This window comes from Schistocerca gregaria, chromosome 4 (genome assembly GCF_023897955.1).
Source record: "Schistocerca gregaria isolate iqSchGreg1 chromosome 4, iqSchGreg1.2, whole genome shotgun sequence".
Classification (NCBI taxonomy): domain Eukaryota; kingdom Metazoa; phylum Arthropoda; class Insecta; order Orthoptera; family Acrididae; genus Schistocerca; species Schistocerca gregaria.
In genome coordinates this window covers 77,890,524-77,915,717 of record NC_064923.1, presented here as the reverse complement: position 1 = coordinate 77,915,717, position 25,194 = coordinate 77,890,524, and positions in this window count along the sequence as shown.

The following is a 25,194-nucleotide window of genomic DNA, read 5'->3' as shown; positions in this document are numbered from 1 at the left end:
AAGCTGATGAACCTAACTCCATTGTCATTGCTTAGTTTGTGTAGACTGTGCCTACCTGTTGTGTCTTGGAATATTTGTTCTTTCCCAACCTTGGCATTCATATCACCAAGGAGGGTCCTCAGGTGTCCATTTGGTGTAGCGTCCGTCACTGCCTCTAGCTGTGCATAGAACTCGTCTTTCACTTCACATTCGCTCTCCTCCGTGGGAGCATGACAGTTCACAAAAGTCGCCTTAATATGCTTAATGTCCAGTGTTAGAACAGACATTCTTGGGTTGACTGAAACGAATTCTGAAACATTAGTGGCCTGTGTTCCATCTTCACCTTTTTACGTCAAAAAAATTACAGTGCCGCATCACGAATACCAGCATACGTTTGTGTGTGTGTACGTGTTTGTGTAGAAGCGGAGCGATAAGGAATTTTAATTTTTAAGAGCTGCCGCTGTTCTGCTCGCGGAAGCACACGTTGGAGAGCAGCCCGCAGTGGTGTAGTGCGCCAACTTTCGCTGCGAGGTTGACTTCAGCGGCAACGGCCTTCGTGTAACTGACGTGAGCGCTGCAGCGGTCGTATACTAGAGGTAATTCCGCGCTGTAACCTGGTGGTAATAAAAGCTATTGTTCTCTGTGTGTTTAATCTCAGTTCTTCCTTTCCGTTGGGCCGTTACGTCCACGTCAGTGGATTCGCTTGTTTCGTTTAGAGTGACGACAGCGGGAAGTCACATGCCAGGGAGTAGCACCGAGGGAAAAAAAAACTGGGACTGAGCGATGAATGAATTTGGCTTTCGGTACTAAGCATCGAGATCTTCAACGCACTTTTCTTACTGTACTGAGGGACGAGTGTAATTAAAATTCTAAAAATAGGCTGAAGACATATAAAGCCATTCATCAAAATTCATTGGTCGCATTCAAAGCATGTTGTTGCTGTAATTGTAAATTAATATAGTAGCTATAAAGACGAACGTTCGACTAATATTGAGCCGTTAGTGACTTCTTGTTTTTAATCTGCATCTAAAAGGGTCCGAAATAGCATCGATCGTCTGACAGTTGTCTTGACTACGTTTTGCGCAGTTTTGTTGAAGGAGACTACAGTGCTTTAAAGATATTGACGATCGCTCAGTATATTGCGCAAGATACTGAACCGTGTAACGGTGATATTGTGCAATACGTGGCAGTTCCTGCCGAGTCTTTGTAATTTGCGGACGTGTAAACAGCTGATATATCGAAGCCATAAGAATATGAATACGTCAGGAAAGGAGCCATCTGTTTAAATGCATTCAGAGGAACAGTTTGATTAGCTCTTTAATACTTACTCCGTAATTAGCTGTAGAAACATTCGACAAAAGTATTCCAGTAAGCCGCCGCACTCAAAATACAGAGGGGTCAAAAAAAATGTATCCACTGTTTAAAAGTCCATAACTGGCAAACTAATCGATGGAGTTGTGTCATCTTTGGTAGTGTAATAGTTTGTAGTTCCGGCAGTCGCCACACAAGCGTTGTATTGCGTTGTTTTGTTTTGTCAGATGACAGTCACCAGATAGTCACTGTTTTGTTCTTAGTTGCACCTAGTTACTCGAGTAAACATGGCTGCCGCAAGGCTTACGTTCGATGAAAGGAAGTCAGTTTTGAAGTGGGATTTTAAGTACGAAAACATTAATGAGGTTCAACGGCAATGGCGAAATGAGTATCAAACAGTCACCGACACGTTTAACGATTCGTCGCTTTCGAGACAAATTTGAAGCCGAAGCTGTGTTAAAGATGTACACAAATAACGATCTGGACGACCTGTAACAGTAACAAGTCCAGCTAACTCCCATCGTGTGTTACAACAATTCACTCGCTCATCACAGAAGTCTGTGAGACAGTGTGCCCGTGAAACTGGAGTGAGTCTTTCCAGTGTTCGGCGAATTTTGAAGACAGCAAAGTGGAAGTGCTACAACCCATGATTGCTACACGCAATGTACGAGGACGATCCATATCGTAGAATGGAGTACTGCGAGTGGTTTACTAACATGGTGCGCAACGATGAAGAGTTTGCAGAGATGATTGTATGGTCTGATGAAGCACAGTTCAAATGGTACAGTGAATCGCCACAATTGCATCTACTGGGCCGCCGAAAATCCGAACGTCCATGTAGACAATGCCGTGAATTTGCCAGGAGTAAATGTGTGGTGGGGGTTGTCTTACCGGGGCTTGATTGGGCCATTCTTCTTCGACGGCACAGTTACCGCTGAGGTGTACCTTCAGAAGCTTCAGGCATCCATTTTACCTGTCATCCGAGACTTGTATAGAGACGGAAGAGTTTACTTTCAACAAGATGGTGCCCCAGCCCACTACCAAAATCGTGTAAGGGCGTATCTCGACGTAAATCTACTAGGAAAATGACTAGGCTATAGAGGTGCTGTGGAGTATCCACCACGTTCCCCAAACCTAACTCCTCCGGAGTTTTACCTGTAGGGAACACTAAAGGACGTCGTTTATCGACAAAAGCCACGCACATTGGATGAACTTCGAGAAACCATTGTTCGTACATTCATGTGCAAATATCCAACTGAACACGTTGCAGTCAGTAGTTCGTGCTGCAGTTCGGCGGCATCGTTTGTGTGTGGATGTTAATGGTGACCATTTCGTACACCTACAGTAATATCTTTAAGTTGGACTTTAAGCTACACTTTCACAAAAAATGAGGCATCTCCGTCAATTAGTTGCAAGTTATGGACTTTTAAACAGTGGATACATTTTTTTTGACCCCTCTGTATTCCCGAAACTGAGAGCTAGTTGAAATCTGAAGAAAAAAGCTCTGAAATATTTAGAGAGGCATGAAACGTATGTCAGAAAGACAAATTAGAAGCCTTAGTAGCGGGAGTGTTCTCTGCAGTGAACACACATATTGTGTCTATCGAGATCGAAATTGATTCTGCCTATTAAGTTATTCGAACGCGTGTAAAACGTCTAGGTGAAATTATGCTAATTAACAGATATTTTATCCGACCACTCGATTCTGCTTTGAGAGTTTGGGAATCGAATCAAAGAAAGTCTACGCTCACTGTGTGGAAATGCCAGATCATGAAATATTGCTTGGAGGCCACTTTAACCTACCGATTACAGATGGGGATTTCTATGGATTCATTACAGCTCGTACGGACACGAAGTCTTGGGAAGTATTTTTGAACATGTTTTTCGAAAATTGTCTTGAGTAGCTAGTTCGACAGCCCACTCGCAGTGGAAATATTTCACGCCTTGTGAAACAGGCCTGCCCATATCGATGGTGTCGGTATAGAGATGGGAATTAGTGGTCACGATGTCGTCATAGCGACTACGCTCACGAAAGTTAATAAATCGGTCAAGAAGGCTAGGAGAGTGTTTCTGCAAGCAAGAGTAGAAGAACAGCATAGAACTTTGCCATCTTCAAAATTTGCCGAACACTTGAGCGATTCATTCCAGTTTCGCGGGCACACTGTCTCACGGACTTCTGTGGTGAGCGAGTGAATTGTTGTAACACACGATGGGAGTTAGCTGGACTTGTTACTGTTACAGGTCGTCCAGATCGTTGTTTGTGCACATCTTTAACATAGCCTTCGGCTTCAAATTTGTCTCGAATGCGACGAATCATTAAACGTGACGGTGGCTCTGTTTTTGATACTCATTTCCCCATTGCCGTTGAACCTCATTAATGTTTTCGTACTTAAAATACCACTTCAAAACTGACTTCCTTTCATCGAATGTAAGCCTTGCAGCAGCCATGTTTACTCGAGTAACTAGGTGCAACTAAGAACAAAACAGTGACTATCTGGCGACTGTCATCTGACAAAACAACGTTTAGTTCCAATATGATAAACATACAGGAATAATGGCCAAAGTTTAAAAAGACTGTAAATCATGCTCTGGACAAGTTCTAAACATTCATGGTGGTGTCTGTTTGTTCTACCTGGGACATGTTGCTGGTAAGGAGACGCCAGACCACACATGACATGTAGAATTCAGAAGAGTTCAGTGAGACTAGCGATGATATAACCAAATACTTAATGACCTCAGTGTCAGCTCCACTGCACTCCCTGTAAAAGAATCTTAATACTAACTAAATTTAGTGGAAGGGGTTCAAGGCTTTCCTATTTTTAGTTAGCTGGTAAAATAACGTCGAAAAAGCAGTTAAGTTTACCATTGGAAAATTTAATCTACTCACAAAACATCGTTTATAAATTGCACTATTGATAAAAGGAAATGTTTTAATACAGGATGGTAAAAACCAACTGCGTTCAACAAAAATGTGAACGAATATTCCCTGAATGGGTTTCCAAGTTCTACAATGGATCGAAGGATGACCTATCCCATATCACATCTATAATCTAGGTTTAATTTAAGTTTCACAAAAGAGAAAACTATCAAAATGGTCTACAGTGACCCTCAATCATATTTAATTACTTATCTAAGTTGTCGTAAATTACAGTGGCTGATGTGGCTTCTCAATAACTATATAAAAGAAAAATCATCGCGTTTCAGATCTGTTCTTCAAGTGGCAAATGTGAACACCATGAGTTTTAATTAACGATCGACACTAGTATTACGGAAAAAAGGTGTTGAAAGACGAGACTTGTGCAGTTCTGAGTGTAGCTTTATGCGCTGTTATGCGGCATAGCGTGCGTTCATTACCTTGTCGGTGTTGGTCAGGGGGGCGGCGGCCGGCGCAGCAGCCAACCAGCCAGCCGTCTCGGAACTGCGTCGGTCTCACGGTGGGAAGGTACGACATGCATTTAGGCATTCTTGTGTTAGTCTGTGGTATTCCACTTGCTCACTCGTTGCTCGTATTACTTTGGTTAATTTAATGTCACGATTTATTCGGAGCTATGTGACATACTACTGGATTTGCTTATCACGTCAGGGTTTTCATGGAAGGTGTTGGATTTGCCTGACACCTTACAAAGTATGTGCATGAAGGACGAAAGGAACCACAGTGGTTTAATAAAAACATTCGGAAAATGCTGAGGAAACAAAGGCTGTTGCACTCTCAATTCAAAAGAGAACGCGCAGATAAGAACAGGCAATCATGGGTCAGTTAAACGATCTATATGCGAAGCATACAACAACTACCACCGTAATACGTTAGCAAAAGATATGGCCGAGAATCGGAGAAAACTATAGTTATATGTAAAATTGCTGAGTGGGTCTAAGACTTCCATCCATTCACTCGTTGACAAGTCTGGTATGGCACTAGAAGGCAGAAAAACGAAAGCTGAAGTTTTAAACCCCGTGTTCAAGAAATCGTTCAGCCAGGAGAATCGTTCAAACATACCGTCGTTTGACCACCACAGCATATTGGGGAAGTGTGGTTCACCTGCAAAAGAGGCGGCGCACAGAACACTAGTACGACCCATTCTTGAGTATTAGTCGAGTGTTTGGGATCCCCACCAGGTCCAGAGCACATTGAGAGGCGGTCTGCTACATTTGTCACCGAAAGGTTCGATCAACGCGCTAAAGTTACGGAGATGCTTCGTGAACTCAAATGGGAATCCTTGGAGGGAATACAAAGCTATTTCACGGGTGACAATGGGATAATATTCCGATCAATAATGGCACTTGTGGACGTTGAAAATACCTCCACGAATAAAGTTAGATTCGTCAGTCCACATCAGGCGATTCATAAAATTGTTCATTATCTTCTCACAAAACTTACCTATTGGTGGACTAGTTAAGTGCACTCTTTTTTTTTCTTTTTCTTCTCAATACATTGATTGACGCGTTAGAAAACGCTCCACTTGGTGTTCAGCGACAGCTACGGTTTGGGCATGGTAGTGCACCGCCACACAGTGGAATGAATGTGCACGTCTATTTAAATGAAGCGTTTCCAGGTCAGGGAGATCCAATTTCTGGCCTCCACTTTCCCCACATCTTAATCCACCGGATTTCTGTTTGGGACACTTGGAAAGGAACAGATTTGAAATACTCCACCCACTCCACGTAACAGCTCGAGTGCAATTCGTTCTGACTATGGTAGGCTTAGCAATGCTGCGTAGGGTGCAACGAAGTAACATCCAGCGAGTGGCGAAGTGTTTGCGAATGCAAGGCGGTCACCTTGAGCATGTTCTCTAAAGTGAAGTTGCTCGTACTGGCACGTACCGGCTCTGTGAAGATAAGCCTGGACATAAACGTACAGAATGGCGTTCTTTTGCGTAGCATAATGTGCAGTCTACTGTGGCCTTCCTTTCTGTTTCTCTACCTCACTGGATACAAACGTTGTCCTACCTTTATTTTCTATTGGTTTAATTTGTACCGTGCACGAAACAAACTGGTCATTTACGTCTGTAAGAAGCTCATACTATGTCTTAATGTTTAACTAAAGATAACAGTAACACAAAGAAATACACAAGCTGCCTCACTGGTGCAATTTGCAGCTATAACTGAAAAATGCTTGGTACGAACGCGACTTGAACATAGGGGGGATCTCCAATCTACTGCACACAGTATTGCCTCGCTTCCCTTTTTATTTTATTTTTTATTTATTTTTTGTAAAGTGAAAAAAAATAAGCCGGTACTGAGAATCGATCCAGAGAGGTCGAGTTTATGAAACTAAGCGCTTAGTCACTTTATATACACGCATCAAAAACGTTTTGCGTCACCCCAGTTCCCAGAACTCCTGAAGGTAGACATTGACTGTGGACGTTGTATCACAGACACAGTCCCTTTGACTGTTCAGAGATGTCACTAAACCTGCCCAAAGATGTAAACAACCATGCATCAGCAGAACCTATTAGACGGTGGGGGTCCGACAGCCGATCAGTTCCAGTCATTCTACCAGGAAAGAGATACACAGCTCGTGTAATCTGAAGTTCAACCATGCCTACACGGTCAGTACCGCGGTTCGATCGCGTCCTCATTTTTACTTTGTGCCAGGAAGCGCTCTCAACAAGGGAAGTGAACCAAAGCGATGTTGTTCGGACATGGAGTAGATGCAGATAGACAGGAAATGTCGATGGCATGCCTCTCTCAGGCCGCTACTACTGCAGTGGATGACCGCTACCTACGGATTATATTTCGGAGGAACCATGACAGCAACGCCACCGTATTGAACAATTCTTTTCGTGCAGCCACAGGACATCGTGTTACAAATTTAAGTGTGCACAATAGGCTGCATGATGCGCAACTTCACTCCCAACGTCCTTGGCGAGGTCCATCTTCGCAACGACGACACCATGCACCGCTGCACAGATGGGCCCAACAACATGCCAAATGGACCGCTCAGGATTGATATCAAGTTCTATTCACCGATGAATGTCGCACATGCCTTCAACCAGACAATCGTCGGAGACGTGTTTGGAGGCAATCTGGCCAGGCTGAACGCCTTGGACACATTGTCCAGCGAATGCAGCAAGGTGGAGGTTCCCTGCTGTTTTGGGGTGGCGTTATCGACGTACGCTGCTGGTGCTCATGATAGGTGCCATAACGGTTGAACGATATGTGAATGCCATCCTCCGACCGATAGTGCAACCATATCAGCAGCATATTGGCGATGCATTCGTCTTCATGGGCGACAATTCGTGCCCCCTATCGTGCACATCTTGTGAATGACTTCCTTCAGGATAAAGACATCACTCGATTAGAGTGGCCAGCATGTTCTCCAGACATGAACCCTGTCGAACATGCCTGGGATAGATTGAAAAGGGCTGTTTATCGATGACGTGATCCACGAACCACTCTGAGGGATCTATGCCGAATCGCCGTTGAGGAGTGGGGCAATCTGGACAAAAAGGGCCGAAATGATGTTTATGGCGATCTATATTCCAATTTTCTGTACAGGTTCCGGAACTCCCAGAACCGGGGTGATGCAAAACTTTTTTTGATGTGTGTAGAGGAGGGTCGGGGGCGAAGAGGCCAGGGGTCACCTTTCGACGCCTGACAAAAATATTACCCATTCCCGCCCTTCGGGAGCCAAGGAAGGAAAGGGTCTTACAGGATAAAGAGAGCTTTATTTGAAAAAACATTGTTTATTTATTTTCTCCACCGAGTTCTGCTACCGCCATCAAAAGCTTCCGTCATCTTCGCCCATATTAATGCAGGGAGAGGGGGGGGGGGCTCCCTCTTAACCGTTTTCTCAGAAGATCAATCAAGTTCCGTGAGTCGTGCACCTTCTAGTACTCGGCTCGCCCCAATGGGCAGGTGGCTAGACAATTCGCTAGTCGTGTCCGGTATAAGGCATGGCGGTGGAACGCAGTCAGAAGATGTCAGGTGAAACCACAAGTCGAGAGCGCTTTCGGGCGCGCCTTGCAAAACGTAATAAAGCACCATGCCCTTCAGCTAGTTGAAGGCGATCTGCCGGTGGGAAAGTAAACAGTATCTGGACGTAGGAGTTCTTCCGGGACGAAAGATTCCGGCTGTCGCCGCAACTGAACCGCCAGAACACGTTGAATAAAATCCCAACAGTTGTCCATCGCAGCATATGTCAAGCGGTGCGCGTTCTAATCGACGACTGTGCTTTGCGGGCACAAATGGTTGTCCGTCACCAGAGGTGGACCCGCCAGAGTACTTTGCCGTCAGTAGAGAAGCGGTGACGGCAGAATAGGTTGGTGAGGACTGCTCGGTGACTTTGAATGTGGTCGAGTCACTCGTTGGTTGGGTAAGGAAGTCGGCCCTGCCCTTTCAAACGAACCATCCCGTCATTTGCCTGAGGCAGTTTAGGGAAATCACGGGATACCTAGACCAGGATGGCCGGACGCGTTTCTGAACCGTCGTCCTCCCCACTGCAAGTCCAGTGTGCTAACCACTGTTCCACCTCGCTCGGTCAAGTCACTGGATGTTACATGTCTCACAGACACATCGGAGGCATTTCAGCCTTTCTAAAACTGCCCAAGTGTTGTTGATCTGTCAGTTGGAAATAGGGAACAGTAACCAGAGCTAAACCAACATTGGGCAGAACTTTAACAGGGCGCGGCGCTTAAATCCGGAAAAATTTCAGTTTGAATTTCCGGCCATATCGTTGTTCAGCCGGTGGTCGCGATTGGCGTTCTTGGAAGCCATGGGCATCTAGTAAACAGTCAGATCATTATAACCGAAGAGTCGCGATTGTCGAAAGTCTTCGCGATGGGCGCTCGCCCACTGAAATAGTTCGATTCTTTGGGTACCCGAGATCAAGTCTTTACGAGTGGGATAGCAGCCCATTCTTCATGAAAAGCCGAAGAAACAAATGTTCAAATGTGTGTGAAATCTTATGGTACTTAACTGCTAAAGTCATCAGTCCCTAAGCTTACACACTACTTAATCTAAATTATCCTAAGGACAAACACAAACACCCATGCCCAAGGGAGGACTCGAACCTCCGCCGGGACCAGCCGCACAGTCCATGACTGCAGCGCCGCAGACCTCTCGGCTAATCCCGCGCGGCGCCGAAGAAACCACAGAAGGTAGCGATGAGTCGCAGAAGCTGCTCTATGAACTCTTTAGGTTCATCGTGTAATTGGGTCTAAAGCAATCCTGGATATGACTAATTTTTTCATCGTGAGCCTTCCCGCGCCTAGTTTTCGCGCATAAGCGGAGCTTCCCTACCTTCCCCTGAAAGCACGAGGCAGGGGCACACTACTCCATTTGTAGGCCAGGGGAAGCCCGTACTGACGTACGTACCTACGAGTGCTATCTGCATGACGTGCAACATATGCCTCCGCCGGATGCTGTTCCCTCGCCCGGAAATTCACGCTTCCGCCAGCTCATTCATTCATTATTATGAACTTTCGTAACCCACGGCTAGAGGCGACTGCAGACCGCATTTTTCAACAAAAACTGTCAGCTCTGCTGAATGTCCGCACATAATTTCGTAATTAGCCTTTTCGACTGGCCACTGTTTCGCAGAAGCTGTTTACATTATTCATTTTTATACCACCTTGTTCGTCTCAGCTAACTGATACATTTCTGCTGCAGAACACATCGCGATTCTTGCCAGTGTATATCTCTCTGGAAGCTTACAAAATAAATAAAATTGAGGACGGTGCGCTCTCTAATACGCCGTAACATAATGATAATCAGCATTTGTATGTTATGTGTACGAATAAACTAGTTGTCACAGTACAATCTAAATGCCAATAATTATGATAGAATACTACCTGAAGAGACACAATACAAGGGCAGTTTCATGAATGGAGCATTGGGAAACAATTTTCTATCTACTCACATTCACTTTAAAAGTAAAAGATATAAAATACTGTTTAAATTGTAGAGGGAAGCTCTCAGTGCCTGTTCTTGTAACTCTCTCTAGAGACATGCCGGCAACAATTTTTTATGACGATCTGAAACGTGTACTATGATTGGCCATCTCACCTTGACAGCGCAAAAGTATGGTAGAATTTACGCAAGCATTCAACCTGTTGCCGCATGATTTGTCTCAGGTGTGGAGCCATGAACCTATTTATACTGCCAGTCTGAGCTGCGAAAGTTGTGGATGATACACCATTTCACCTGTAACAGGCCGTTGTGGCTTAAAGTTCTACTCTTCAAAACAAACAGAGCGAGACAAACCAAAAGCCTAAAATAAAAATTTCATACCGAAAGGATCGTATGTAGACGAAGAGTTGTTCTCCAAGGCCGCATTTCTGGAACTGCCAGTGTGTCTTCAAGTACTTCAAAAATGGCTCTGAGCACTATGTGACTTAATTTCTGAGGTCATCAGTCCCCTAGAACTTAGAACTAATGAAACCTAACTAACCTAAGGACAGCACACACATCCATGCCTGAGGCAGGATTCGAACCTGCGATCGTAGCAGTCGCGCGGTTACGGACTGAAGCGTCTAGAGCCGCTCGGCCACCGCGGCCGGCTTTCAAGTACTATTTTACTTCATTTATTGGCTTTTACATTGTGCCTTACCATCAGTTTATTCGTAAAGATAAAGTACAAATGTTCCAGAGCAACTAAGCAGTTCTTTCTCTGCCTCGTGATGACTGCGTGTTGTGTGACGTCCTTAGGTTAGTTAGGTTTAAGTAGTTCTAAGTTCTAGGGGACTGATGACCCTAGCTGTTAAGTCCCATAGTGCTCAGAAGCAGCCAACTAGGCAGTTCTGAGATTGTTGCCATCCGCTCCTACTCAGTATTGTAACACCCCGTCTTCCTCAGCATTTTAATATTTCATGTAGTGCACTATTGCTAGTTGTTGTGAAAGCTGCCTGTTCATTCTCAATTCCATTTCCTCTCATTATATTTTGCTTTTAGCAGAATTCAAAAGTTATCTTTGCAAATACTTTATGTACATCTGCTATACTAAGCTTCGATCGATGGATAAAGCTCTCTTTGCACGCTCACAGAGGTGATTTCGCATCTTTGTGAGTCGGTTTGTCTTTCAGCCAATCGGAAGCCTCCGTGGGTTGGAATCTAGTTTGAAATAACAGTCACCATTCTGTTCTGCTATGTTCTGTTCTGCATTCTGATTTGACGAGTCATTTTCTGTACTCCGAACTGGGAAGAAGATAGCCTTTGTCTGGTGGTGATCTGTGCTGTTGTGCAGGTTCTACAGTGATTAAATAATCGGGTCAGATCATTTCAATTACTTGCTGTGGTGAAGCTTAGGTAAATTGGGTAGGTTATTTCGGCATTTCTTGCTCACGATTACTTCACTTTTCATTTGTGTCGTAAAATGGAAATTCCTAGGTTGCTCAAACTTGATTATATGGAAGGTACTTATAATGCCACGTATTATCTTTCCAATTCGTCGTCCTGTAGACTCAGTTATCATCCACTCCTGAACTATCACAGAGTTATTACTGTGTTCGAAGTTATGTTCTAGGAACGTAATATTCCGATCACTCATTCTGAAACTGAATTACATATCTGTTGTTTTGAGGACCCTTGTGGGCTTGTAAATCAGTTACTTGTGTTTGCCAACACCATACGTGCTTATTAACCAACTTCTTTCTGCGTTATTTTGCTGTAAACCAAATTATTCTTTGTTACTTAGGCATTGCCATATAGCGCGGATGCCGCCATCTTCTTGTATATCGTGAAGTCACCTTAGAGTACATTAATATTCTGGCCTTTCAGAACCTACACATTGAGCTGCAGTCACAAAACTTTAATAATAAGTAGCTTGTCTTTGCATGTACTAGACTACAGAACCAGACAAGATAGTTCGAACGGCGCTGTTTAAACAATTGCTGTTTTTGCTAAACATCGTGCAGAGTGATCTCTAGACTACTGTGATGGTAGCTGGAAATGATATTCACAAATTATCTTGATTCTGTTGGATCTCCTGAACACTGCTGATATGCCCAAACCTCCCCCTCCTGTTCATCTTCTCCAGTTCGCTGATGACACCGCCTTCCTAGCCCTTTATCCTACCCTTCAAAGGTCCCAACGTGCCCTCCAAACCCACCTTGACCAATTCACCGCTTGGTTCAACCAGTGGTTCCTCCATGTTAATCCCTCCAAGACCCAGGCCATCATCATAGGCCGCACCACCCGCTCCTTCCGCCTCCGTGATTTCTACCTCACCATTTATGGCCGTCCTATCCACCTCACTCCTACCCTCAAATACCTTGGCCTCACATTCGACCGCCACCTCACCTGGACTCCCCATCTCCTTACCATCCAACACAATCACCTCTGCCTCCTGAAACTCCTGTCCGGCCGGATGTGGAGTCTGAATCCTTCCACCATCCTTCACACCTACAAATCCATGAACCGCCGCATCCTTTGTTATGCCAGCGTCACTTTGATTTACGCCCCTCCCCAGTTCTATAAATCCATCCAAATCCTCGAACGCCATGCGCTCTGCCTCGCCTTCCGCATCTGCCTTCCGTCCCCCACGCACGTCCTCTATGACCTCATCCCCTTCCCCCACCTTCTCCTTTTCCTTGAACACATCTGCACACTATATATTGTCTGCCGCCTTGATCCCCCTCAGCCCCTGGTGTCTCCCTTCCTCTCCACCCCCAACTACTTGCTGCGCCTTTACCGTTGTGTCCCTCCCTCTCTCCATCTCCACACCCTCCATCTCCTTTCCCAACACAACTTCCACCGTCTACCCCTCCCAGATGATGACCTTTGCCCTGACATCTACCCTTCCTACCAACTCTAACCCCCTCTTCCTGCCTCCTCCTCAGGGCTCCCTCTCCTCCCCCTCCCTACTCCTGAGCGGCTTCCCCCTCCTACTCCCCCTCCATCTCTTGTGCCTCCTTTCAGTGTCTCTGCGCTCCCTCCTGCCCTGTCCTCCCTTTTCCTCTCCCACCCCACATGTCTTCTGCCTCTTTGTGAACCCACGGTTGCCCCTCCTCTCTTCATCCAGCCGCTTCCCCAGCTGCCCCATGCTCTCCCCTCCTTTTCCATCCTCTCTGACCTTTCCCTCGGCAGGTACCACCTGGTAGTTTTATTCTTCGTCGTGTGTGCTCCAAGTGGGTTTTAAGTGTGTTGTTTCGGAGTGTTTTTAATACTGTGGCCAACTATTAACCTGTGCATGCGCATTCAGTGGCTTCTCTGTGTTGTAAGAATCGCCAACTGTGTTTTTTTAACTTTCTGGTGACTTTTTTCACTGTCCCCCATGTACATGTCAGTGTATTTTTACCTCCATTTTCTCCCCTTACTCTGTTTTATGTTCCCTTTTTTATCTACTTATGTATGTATCATTTTATGCTTGTTTTAGTTGTCTTGTCACTCAGCTGAAGAGCGGCGGATTGTGCCGCTGACAGCCCCCCCCCCCCCCCCGCCCATAATAACAATAAAGAAAAAAAAAGATTGTGTTGGCATAGTTATCCTTCGCATTTAAACTCAATGATTACTCAGGTGAGTAAAACTCCTATTCACAAAGCTGGACACTATGAAGTAGAAACCTAACAATTGTTCAGGTTTGGACCACTACCTTGAGGAATGATTTACAGCTTACAATTCAAATGCTGGCTATACTAAGGCCATTTTCAGTTGTGCTGGATTGTGTGTGTGTGTGTGTGTGTGTGTGTGTGTGTGTGTGTGTGTGTGTGTGTGTGTGTGTGTGTGAGGTGTGAATGCAGGTTTGTGTTTCCTTGAGACAGAGAAGTTGCTGTCCATGCATCAGCATGGCTTTAGAAAGCATCGCTCCTGCGAAACGCAACTCGCTCTTTTTTCACATGATATCTTTCGAACCATGGGTGAAGGGTATCAGACAGATTCCGTATTCCTTGACTTCCGGAAAGCGTTTGACTCGGTGCCCCACTGCAGACTCCTAACTAAGGTACGAGCGTATGGGATTGGTCCCCAAATATGTGAGTGGCCCGAACACTTCTTAAGTAATAGAACCCAGTACGTTGTCCTCGATGGTGAGTGTTTATTGGAGGTGCGGGTATCATCTGGAGTGCTCCAGGTAAGTGTGGTAGGTCCGCTGTTGTTTTCTATCTACATAAATGATCTTTTGGATAGGGTGGATAGCAATGTGCCGCTGTTTGCGATGATACTGTGGTGTACGGGAAGGTGTCGTCGTTGAGTGACTGTAGGAGGATACAAGATGACTTGAACAGGATTTGTGATTGGTGTAAATAATGGCAGGTAACTCTAAATATAGATAAATGTAAATTAGTGCAGATGAATAGGAAAAAGAATCCAGTATTGTTTGAATACTCCATTAGTAGTGTAGCGCTTGACACAATCACGTCGATGAAATATTTGGGCGTAACATTGCAGAGCGATATGAAGTGGGACAAGCATATAATGGCAGTTGTGGGGAAGGCGGATAGTCGTCTTCGGTTCATTGGTAGAATTTTGCGAAGATGTGGTTCATCTGTAAAGGAGACCGCTTATAAAACACTAATACGACCTATTGTTGAGTACTGCTCGAGCGTTTGGGATGCCTATGAGGTCGGATTGAGGGAGGACATAGCAGTAATTCAGAGGTGGGCTGCTAGATTTGTTACTGGTAGGTTTGTTCGTCACGCGAGTGTTACGGAAATGCTTCAGGAACTCGCGTGGGAGTCTCTAGAGGAAAGGAGGCGTTCTTTTCGTGAATCGCTATGAGGAAATTTAGAGAACCAGCATTTGAGGCTGACTGCAGCACAATTTTACTGCCGCCAACTTACATTTCGCGGAAAGACCACAAAGATAAGAAAAGAGAGAGTAGGGCTCGTACAGAGGGATATAAGCAGTCATTTTTCCTTCGTTCTGTTTTGGAGTGGAACATGGAGAGAAGATGCTAGTTGTGGTACGAGGTACCCTCCGCCACGCACCGTATGGTGGATTTCGGAGTGTGTATGTAGATGTAGATGTAGATGAACCAGTTCTGTTATACAGACGGGACAAGCAGTGTTCACACATTACTTTCTGCAACGTAAGAGTAATACTTACCGCATAGCTTTAAGGTTCAGGACTTTACAATTACTGATTACAGGACTAGATCACTTTTTTTTTTAATTCGTACACACCTTACAATTGGCACTGAGGAGGCGTCTTTGTTATCAATACCAATGGACGTCAGTAGGTATGTGAGGGTTTTGGGTCTGTAGCGAGACAGAAACGGAATTTGATACATCACAACGCTACCACAAACATGTGCCTAAACATATGTGTGCGGCTCTGCTGGGTGACGAAAAGAAACACCAACATAATACTCTGGCTGGCTTTACTTCCGATTTCAACGTTTTGCAACAAAAAAGATTTGAAGTTATCACCATTTACACAGTTATAACAATAATATATTTCTTGTTTGCTGAAAGTGGCGCGATTTTAGAAAGTATTTCTGAGCAAATAGTAAAATGGTTTGTTTACCTACTATATACTACAGTTAAGCACTGTTACGTCATTGTATGCGAAGTAAAGAACATTGAACTTCAGTGATAGTGTTGTTTGTAATGTAGACGTAGCATGGCTTATTGTAAATACTGTTCAAGGAATTTTTAGCAGTAATGGTTGACTTCAACAAATACCACTTTAGAGTAGAAGATGATAACTCATAATGTTCTACACTAGAAAAATGTAGCTGACATATTGATTGGCTATAAAGCTCTTTCTTAGTTTTGATTTTAGGCCTAATTGAGGTTAGTTTCAGGCAGGACAGATTTTGTTCTTGTCTACATTAGACAGATAATTGATGTTGCAATAGATGAAGAATGGCTCCAAGTATTGACAGTCTTATCACTACCTGTCAAGCATTTCCATTGCAGACCTACAATATATACGAGAAGACCCACATCCTATTCTACAGGGCAAAAGAAATTTGAAATTCAACAAAAAGTGTTACTATTATTTGATGCCAAATTAGGCCTACATTTATGTAAAGTTAAACAATGATTTTCGAGTAGCACACAAAAGTGAATTCGAAGCACAGAGATCTTGGAAAAATAATGAAATTACGTAACAATGTGTAAAAACCTTGACCAAAAAAACTATACAATTTGCACACACAGACAACAACTTGTCTGCACAATCCTACAGCCGTATGACATATGTGGGAAGGCAGAACAAATAGATGAAGAAAAAGTAAACAAAACAGCAAGAAACACGAAAAAGCAAATAAAATGTGTTCATGAAAACAACTGGAAGAGAACTCTCTTTATCTCTCTCTCTCTCTCTCTCTCACACACACACACACACGCACACGCACACGCACACGCACATACGTACAAATATAGCCAAGATTTCTAACACACTTGTTACCCAAGAATAATAGATCTCACTGATATGGAACTGAGGGAAGATGTAACATAATTGTTAGTGAAAGATCTTAAATATAACATTAATAGCAGCAAGTCAACACATGTTACATTAGGAACATCGTAATAGAAACAGAACGTTTTTTAGCAGAATGAGGAGAAAAATGGCTTAATCAAACTATAGAAACAAACATGAAGATAACAAAGACGGAGTGGCATTTAAGTGAACAAAGAAAACTACAGAAAAGCGGGCAATAGCTGTAAAAGTAGACAAAGATAACACTGTAGAGATCATGGCTATACAGAAATATATGAATATAACAAAGAGCTACTATAAAAAATAATTGTTGCTCCAACTTATAGAATCCAAAGGAAGCTTCTGTATGGCGAACATCAAGTGCTTCCATTCTTAAAGTCCCGCCATGAGCTACAGAAAAGCTCACGTGAATAACTTAATAACACATATGTAGTGATAATTATTGTTAGTTGTGACATTCTAGTAGAAGGCTGATAATTATCAAATGCTACTTGTCTGTTCTAGGACAAATGTATGTCAAACTCGGAGTCGCTCTGAAGATTTTGTTACTGAATTTCGTTGTGGTAGTTCACAGTCGTTGCATTATCGATGAAAAAGGCTGACATGCCGTCTCTTCAGCAAGTTTCGAACCTACGATTGTAGCTGAATTAACTTCAGGAAACGAGCAAGGCGGTTGCTCACTGCCACATCGTGTATAACAACTGTTCCGGATATTTCATCGAAATGAAAGGAAAAAATCTATAAAATGTTGAGCCTCTCGTGGAAAAAAGTCGATAAATACAGGCTTGGAAAACATATTCTGCAATGTTGTCACATTACAGCCCTGCCAGACATATTTTGCGTGGTTGGCAGTTTCAGCTACTCGAGCGACAGGAAATTTCTGGGACACCTCACACCTATGTTACTATGTGAAGCGTGCACCAGTTGGCCATCGGTCTTGCTATAACTGTTTCCAGACTTTACTGTCGCTTCATAGCGCTTCGCTACGCATTTCTTCCCCTGGTCGTAATGCTGTATTCTAAAGCTACCCAAATTTTCCCCCTACTGGCATGCATTATCTCTTACTTATTCTCATTAGCTACAAGCAGCCATTTATTACAACAGATGGATATTCTGTATAAATCATTCTGAATTTCTCGACAATTAGGGGACAGAGATATGTTTGCATGTTATCTGACAAGACTATCGCGTCCTGTCACCTAGACGATACTGTTCGTCTGTCATAGTATCCCGTAAAAAGGACGCCCACTGGAAAACAAACTTGATCCTTATTGCACTGTTTTCCTTAAAAGCGAGAAAACTGCAAAATGTCCTCGGAGATGGTTTTTTCTATGACTCTTTCTACTGCCTGTAAAGATAGTCACATCACAGAATATTTTTATACGTCGACAATAGGACAGTTAAATTAAGCATTTCTCTGTGAAATGCTTGCTAGATGTCTTTCATCCCAAACAAATATACAAAGCTGGATCATTGTGATCACTATCGTAGTACACGAGGACATCGCAATAATACATCTTGGTACCTGGTAGTAAGTTCTATCTGAATAGGCTACTGATGGAAGAAGACAGAAATACAACTATTTGATCTAAAGTAATATTGTGACAAAATCTGGTGGCTGTAGGATGGTTTCCATAAAGAATTAGTTAAGCTGTACATTGGTTATTCAAATCTTACTTAATTCTTCAAAGGAATATCCTAGGATGCGAAAGTTCTAACAGCAATAACTTCTTCAAACTATTTATGGCAAAAGAAAATCGTCCTTCAAAAATAGAGGAGAGGAGGTTTTAATTGAGCTACGTCATGGTTAAAACAAATAATTTTCACCTGCCTAAAAATCGCAGGGAATTCATGCTACGTATATATCATAATTTTATCATATTTATTTAAATAAAATGTTTATACTACAGGTAACTATACTATTACAATCAGGAGATCGATGACTGAATTTTGAATAACAAAGTTTAACGTAAAAATAAAGTCGCACTGCACAATTGGATGGGAGATACCAAAGGAGGGTTCAGGTACTTGTTCGGAAAGCGCTTTCTTGTGCACACAGTGCTCCGTTCCCTTGGTTATAATTGGCAACTGTGTCGTATGTGAATTTGTGGAGTGTAGGGGAGTGTAGTGGATGTGGGTAGAATGAGGTGTTACGTATGCGTTGTATGATGACGATGAAGAGGAGAGAGAATGGAGAGGGTGAAATCCAGCGTCGGTACACAGTCCACTTCCCTCCAACAGCACCAAAGAGACCGCCGAGCTCAACATCCCCATCCGACGGAAGTATCATCATTAAAAGTAACAAATGCCTTCATACCCACTCAACGAAGACCAAAAAAAGAACAAATAAGGGAAAAAATTCGTGTAGTCGCAAACTGTTGTACAGTGGAAGGGGAAAGTGTCATGAACAACATACTAAAAATCCCCACTTGTGGCGTGTGAGCGTCTGGCATTTTCTTAAATAATTGGAAAAGTGCCAGTTCTAGCGAAAACGTTTACCAGTACGAAATGAAAGTACATCTCCTACAACAAAAGGTGCTACTTATTCTTTCTCTGGAACTAGTAGTTTCTCCGTTGCAGACGATTTTAAAATAGCAAATTATTAAAAATAGCATTTTGATGGTATTAAATGGTCAGCAGGTGAGGCCCCATTGCCTCTACGCGACTACGTTGCCGGAAAAAACTACACGTTGATTCACAATCACGCCGAGCCTTCCGTAGCGCGCCTCGTAAATCACTGGTGACGCACCGCACAAACACACGCGGAGCGTGTTTATTTTCCGAGAAATGTTTTGTGCAAGACACGTATGCGAAGGATTTATTTTCCACAAAGTGGAACACAGACATTAGTTACTAATAAAACCACACATACGAAGAAAAATCTACAGAAATCCCCTCAGTCCAGGACTTTGGCATAAAACAGCTTTAATAAAATTTCGATAATTTCCGAAACATACCGATTATTGCTTATACTTTTAACAGACAGTATAAAATGAATATTAGAATTATTTGGACTATTTGCTCTTCTTTTTCTTTCCAACTACTTCCTTTACTTTAAAATAAATAATGTGTGTGTGAACCTTTACTACTATATATGTTTTACTTGATAATAGCTCATAACATGTTTTTTTGTTTTTTTTTTGTTTTGTTTTACACTACTGGCCATTAAAATTGCTACACCACGAAGATGACGTGCTACAGACGCGAAATTTAACCGACAGGAAGATGATGCTGTGATATGCAAATGATTAGCTTTTCATAGCATTCACACAACGTTGGCGACACCTACAACGTGCTGACATGAGGAAAGTTTCCAACCGATTTCTCATACACAAACAGCAGTTGACCGGCGTTGCCTGGTGAAACGTTATGATGCCTCGTGTAAGGAGGAGAAATGCGTACCATCATGTATCCGACTTTGATAAAGGTCGGATTGTAGGCTATCGCGATTGCGGTCTATGGTATCGCGACATTGCTGCTCGCGTTGGTCGAGATCCAATGACTGTTAGCAGAATATGGAATCGGTGGGTTCAAGAGGGTAATACGGAACGCCGTGCCTCGTATCACTAGCAGTCGAGATGACAGGTATGTTATCCGCATGGCTGTAACGGATCGTGCAGCCACGTCTCGGCCCCTGAGTAACCAGATGGGGACGTTTGCAAGACAACCATCTGCGCGAACAGTTCGACGACGTTTGAAGCAGCATGGACTATCAGCTCGGAGACCATGGCTGCGGTTACCCTTGACGCTGCATCGCAGACAGGAGCGCCTGCGATGGTGTACTCAACGACGAACACGAGTGGCAAAACGTTATTTTTTCGGAGGAATCCAGGTTCTGTTAACAGCATCATGATGGTCGCGTCTGTGTTTGGCGACATCGCGGTGAACGCACATTGGAAGCGTGTATTCGTCATCGCCATACTGGCGTATCACCCGGCGTGATGTTACGGGGTGCCATTGGTAGCACGTCTCGGTCACCTCTTGTTCGCATTGACGGCACTTTGAACAGTGGACGTTACATTTCAAATGTGTTACGACCCATGGCTCTACCCTTCATTCGATCCCTGCGAAACCCTACATTTCAGCAAGAAAATGCAGGAACGTATGTTTCAGGTCCTGTACGGGCGTTTCTGGATACAGAAAATGTTCGACTGCTGCCCTGGCCAGCACATTCTCCAGATCTCTCACCAACTAAAAACGTCTGGTCAATGGTGGCCGAGCAACTGGCTCGTCACAATACCCCAGTCACTACTATTGATGAATTGTGGTACAGTGTTGAAGCTGCATGGGCAGCTGTACCTGTACACACCATCCAAGCTCTGACTCAATGTCCAGGCGTATCAAGGCCGTTATTACAGCCAGAGGTGGTTGTTCTGGGTACTGATTTCTCAGGATCTGTGCACCCAAATTGCGTGAAAATGTAATCACATGTCAGTTCTAGTATGACATATTTGTACAATGAATACCCGTTTATCATCTGCATTTCTTCTTGTTGTAGCAATCTTAATGGCCAACAGTGTAGTTACAGTATGTGCGGAATGAAATAATGATTTCTACGTGATCACACGTTACGCGTAATTCGAACACCTTGAACGGCTAGAGATAGGACGTTCATATTCACAGGACGTGTACATTAGAATGTTCTGCAGGAATGATTAGCATTTGGGGTTCTACAGGGATGATTAGCATTTGAACCAGTTCAGCGCGAAAGTTCAAGGTCAATTTCGACTTTGGGCTCTCGTTGTCACTATAAACCGAAGGATCCGTGTGGCTTGAGCAGACGTGCAGGATGCCCTAGCAGACGTATGTGCGAACCGTAGCGTAAAAATCAGTGAGTCTGAAAGAGAGCGCATTATTGGAATGACAGAATGTGATGCATGTAAAATCAGTACTTTCGGGAGTGCACCGGGTGTGTGCAGAATGATTCACGAGAGGCCTTAGAACACGACGAGATGGGTCAGGTCACACCCAACAAACCACCTCCCGAGAAGATCGACGCCTCAGCCCAGTGACATTGCAGGACAGGCCTGCGTCCTCCTCGGCTGTGGCGCAACACTGGAACATCGCGCGCTATCAGGGGTGACAGCCCGTCGTCCTTTATTACGGCATGGGTTACGTTCGCGCCGTGCACCTCCGCCTACCTTTGACGAATGCGCAGAAACATGCTACACGGCAATTGCGTGTGGAACGAACTCACTGTAGACAGGAAATGGCCTCAGACAGCATTTTCGGACAAATCCAGGTCCTGTTTGTTTGAAAGTGGTGACCGCATTTTGGTTCGTTGCAGACAGGGTGAGCGGCATCACAGTGACTGATCTGTCGCAGGTTCGAATCCTGCCTCGGGCATGGATGTGTGTGATGTCCTTAGGTTAGTTAGGTTTAAGTAGTTCTAAGTTCTAGGGGACTAATGACCACAGAAGTTGAGTCCCATAGTGCTCAGAGCCATTTGAACCATTTGAACAGTGACTCATTTGCACAAGACATACAGCACCATCTCGAGGCCTTATAATGTGGGATGGTAAAGGGTACAACCACAAGTCAGTGTTGGTGCGTGTCGAGAGTACTTTGACCAGTTTGACTTAGGTGAATGAGATCCTGCAACGTGTAGCCATACCTTTTCTGCACAGCACTCCAGACGCCAATTTGCAGGAAGACCATGTACGACCACATATTGCTGCAGGCACACGCTCCTTGTTGGTGTCACGGGATGTCAACATTTTGCTCTGGCCCTCCGGATCACCAGACTTGGCACAAATCGAAAATGTGTGGGATACGGTGAAACGAAGGGTGCAGCGCTGTGACCCAATGCCAATCACCACAGATGAACTTTGGAACTGCGTGAATGCAGCATGGGTGGCTATACCACAGGGCGCCATTCGCGCCTTATACGCGCCGATGCCATCACGCATGGAAAAAGTTATCAGGGCCCATGGCGGGCCTTTTGCCTGCTAGTCAACAGGACACATGCTGAGCCGAGGTGACTGGAATGGTAGTCACTTTTGCAGAACATACTAAGGTACACGTCCGATGAATATGAAGGTGTTCTGTTTTTTCTGAACATGAGTGTACGTTAGTACTGATGGCGTTTATAAACTTTGGTATCGACTATTAGAATAATGGGAATTTATCTTCACACAGATGCATTTCGCCACGCAATGCTCTGAAAGTCTTCCACTGAGAATCAGAACATCTTTTACCTACCGTCACCCAATGGTGAAGCGAACAGTAAGTGTGAAAGTTCAGATCGAAACTCGTTGACAGATGTGTGGGGTCCTGCTCACTCATCGCTTGTAGGATGCCAGCTAAAGAATGCTCGTCCTCGGAATTCAAGCAAATAACATTAATAGCTTAATTTCAATAAAACATCATTTGCTTGGGGCCTCATTCCTGTAGCAATGCGGGGTCGGCCTAGTTACTATTGATGTGGCAGTGGCAGTTGGAGGGGGTGCCCTTCCTGCCACCACCCTGAAGCCCCAGGACAGAATCAGTGTACTCCAGCAGTCTGCGTCTAGTGAACGCCATGGAATAGTGCGAACGTGTTTGAAATGTGTGTGAGTCGTGTAACTGAGGCGGAACGTAGGGATCAGCCCGGTATTCACCTAGTGGGATGTCGAAAACCGCCTAAAAACCGCATCCAGACTGGACGGCATACAGGCCCTCGTCGTTGATCCGCCGGGCGGATTCGGTAAGGGGCCGGGACGCCTACCCGAGTCCAGGAAGCTGCGCATTAGTGCTCTCGGCTACCCTGGCGGGTTTCAGTACAGCAGATCTGACAATACTTAACTTGAATTTACAATGGTGTCGCAATCGATGGGCGATATGCAAATAAGTATTGTTCTTTGCTATATACAGTGTTCATGTAAGCAGTAGATATGGATCACACGTCACTGCTATCGCAGTGATCTCCTAGTAATGTCCGAATACTGTCCGGACGAGGCTGGCAGGAGCGGCGCTTATATTCTCCTCGGCTACAGGGCGCTCCTGTCGTCATACGTCCTAGTCAGCGGGCTATTGGCTGACGTTGCCTCACCGCCTTCTCTGCTCTTGCGTTCTTCATCTTCTTGCCACTGCTTGTCGCCATACCGAAATCTCTATACTTCCTCTCGGTCAACTTTAATTCCCTTTCCCAATTTCTTACTGCCTTCCTTCACAACTTGCTTAATGTACAGATTGAATAACACTGGTGATAGGTTACAACCGTTTCCCACTCCTTTCGCTCCACTCCTTCTTTGTCATGCCCTTCGACTCTTACAACTGCTGTCTAGTTTCTGTAAAAGTTGTAAATAATCTTTCGCTCCCTGTATTCCACGTCTGGTACATTCAGAAATTTAAAGAGTGCACCCTTGTTAACATTGTCAAAAGCTTCCCACAAATGCTATAAAAGTAGGTTTGCTTTTCCTTAACCTCTCTTCCAATATAAGTCGTAGTGCCAATACTGCCTCACATGTTCCAACATTTCTACGGAATTCAAACTGATCCTCCCCAAGGTTGGCTTCTACCAGTTTTTCCATCCTTTTGAATGGTCTCTGTTGGATTCCTTTCATGTTAATTTCTTAAATCTGTTGTCATTTACGCCATAAATTCCTCTTCTAAATTTACTGTGGTGTTTCTGACTATCTGGGAGAAGACTGAGCAGTGAAACGTATTACTTTTACACATAAACAAGAACGACCTGTCTCACTACTACACTTTAAAACACAGTTTATATGTAATTCATGTCACACAGTCTCATACGGAACCTACATCCGCTTTCTTTTATATACTGTATATGATAAGATACTGTCATCTCCCTTCCCTTCTGTGTGAGAGGATGAATGAGCAAATGTATTTCTAGTTGCATGCTTTATGGTAGCAGATAAGCCTGTCTGCTAGATAACAGTAGGACCAACGTCGGAACAGGTAGCTACGCTTTCTAGAAGCAAAGAGGTTTCTATTCTTAGTACGCTCCTGTCCGTCCCTTGTTATGTTGGTATAGGGAGCTGCCTCTCTGGTCACTTCCGTTTGTATTTATGAAGCACACTCGATAGGAGCTCCGCACGTCAGTCTCTGGTCTGTCCGCGGCGAGCGTCTGAAGTGGTAAGATCTCCGGCTAAGCGCGTGTCTGCTAAGTCCGTAGAACAATGGATTTCTTAAGTTCAGCCTAACTGAAAATTTAATCACCTTTATTTCAGGTTTAGCTCTAAAATATCTAATGTTATCTTAAATTGCAACGCAGTGTATTTCGAGTGTGGAGTTCAGAATAACGTCCAGTAGTAGCTTTGTCACTACTTTGTGAGTAAAGTGGAACCACGTGTTGATCAGTAACTCTAACTAAGATCATCAATCTTAAATGCGAATGTGCGTGAGATTATAACGTCTCGTCTTGACAATATTTTTCAATATTGAAACTTTTCTTTATGTTCAACTCACGTGGGGTGTAATTTGTGAGACTAGTACCACGTGCTTATACAATTGTTTGACCCATCAGGTTAATAGTAAGACGCTAGTAACCAGTTCGAGCTTTTTCCTTTGTAAATTGCTTTTCAATCTAATTTATTTTAACTATTAAAATTATTGTGGAGTTACACTCTTTGAGTAAAACAAGTT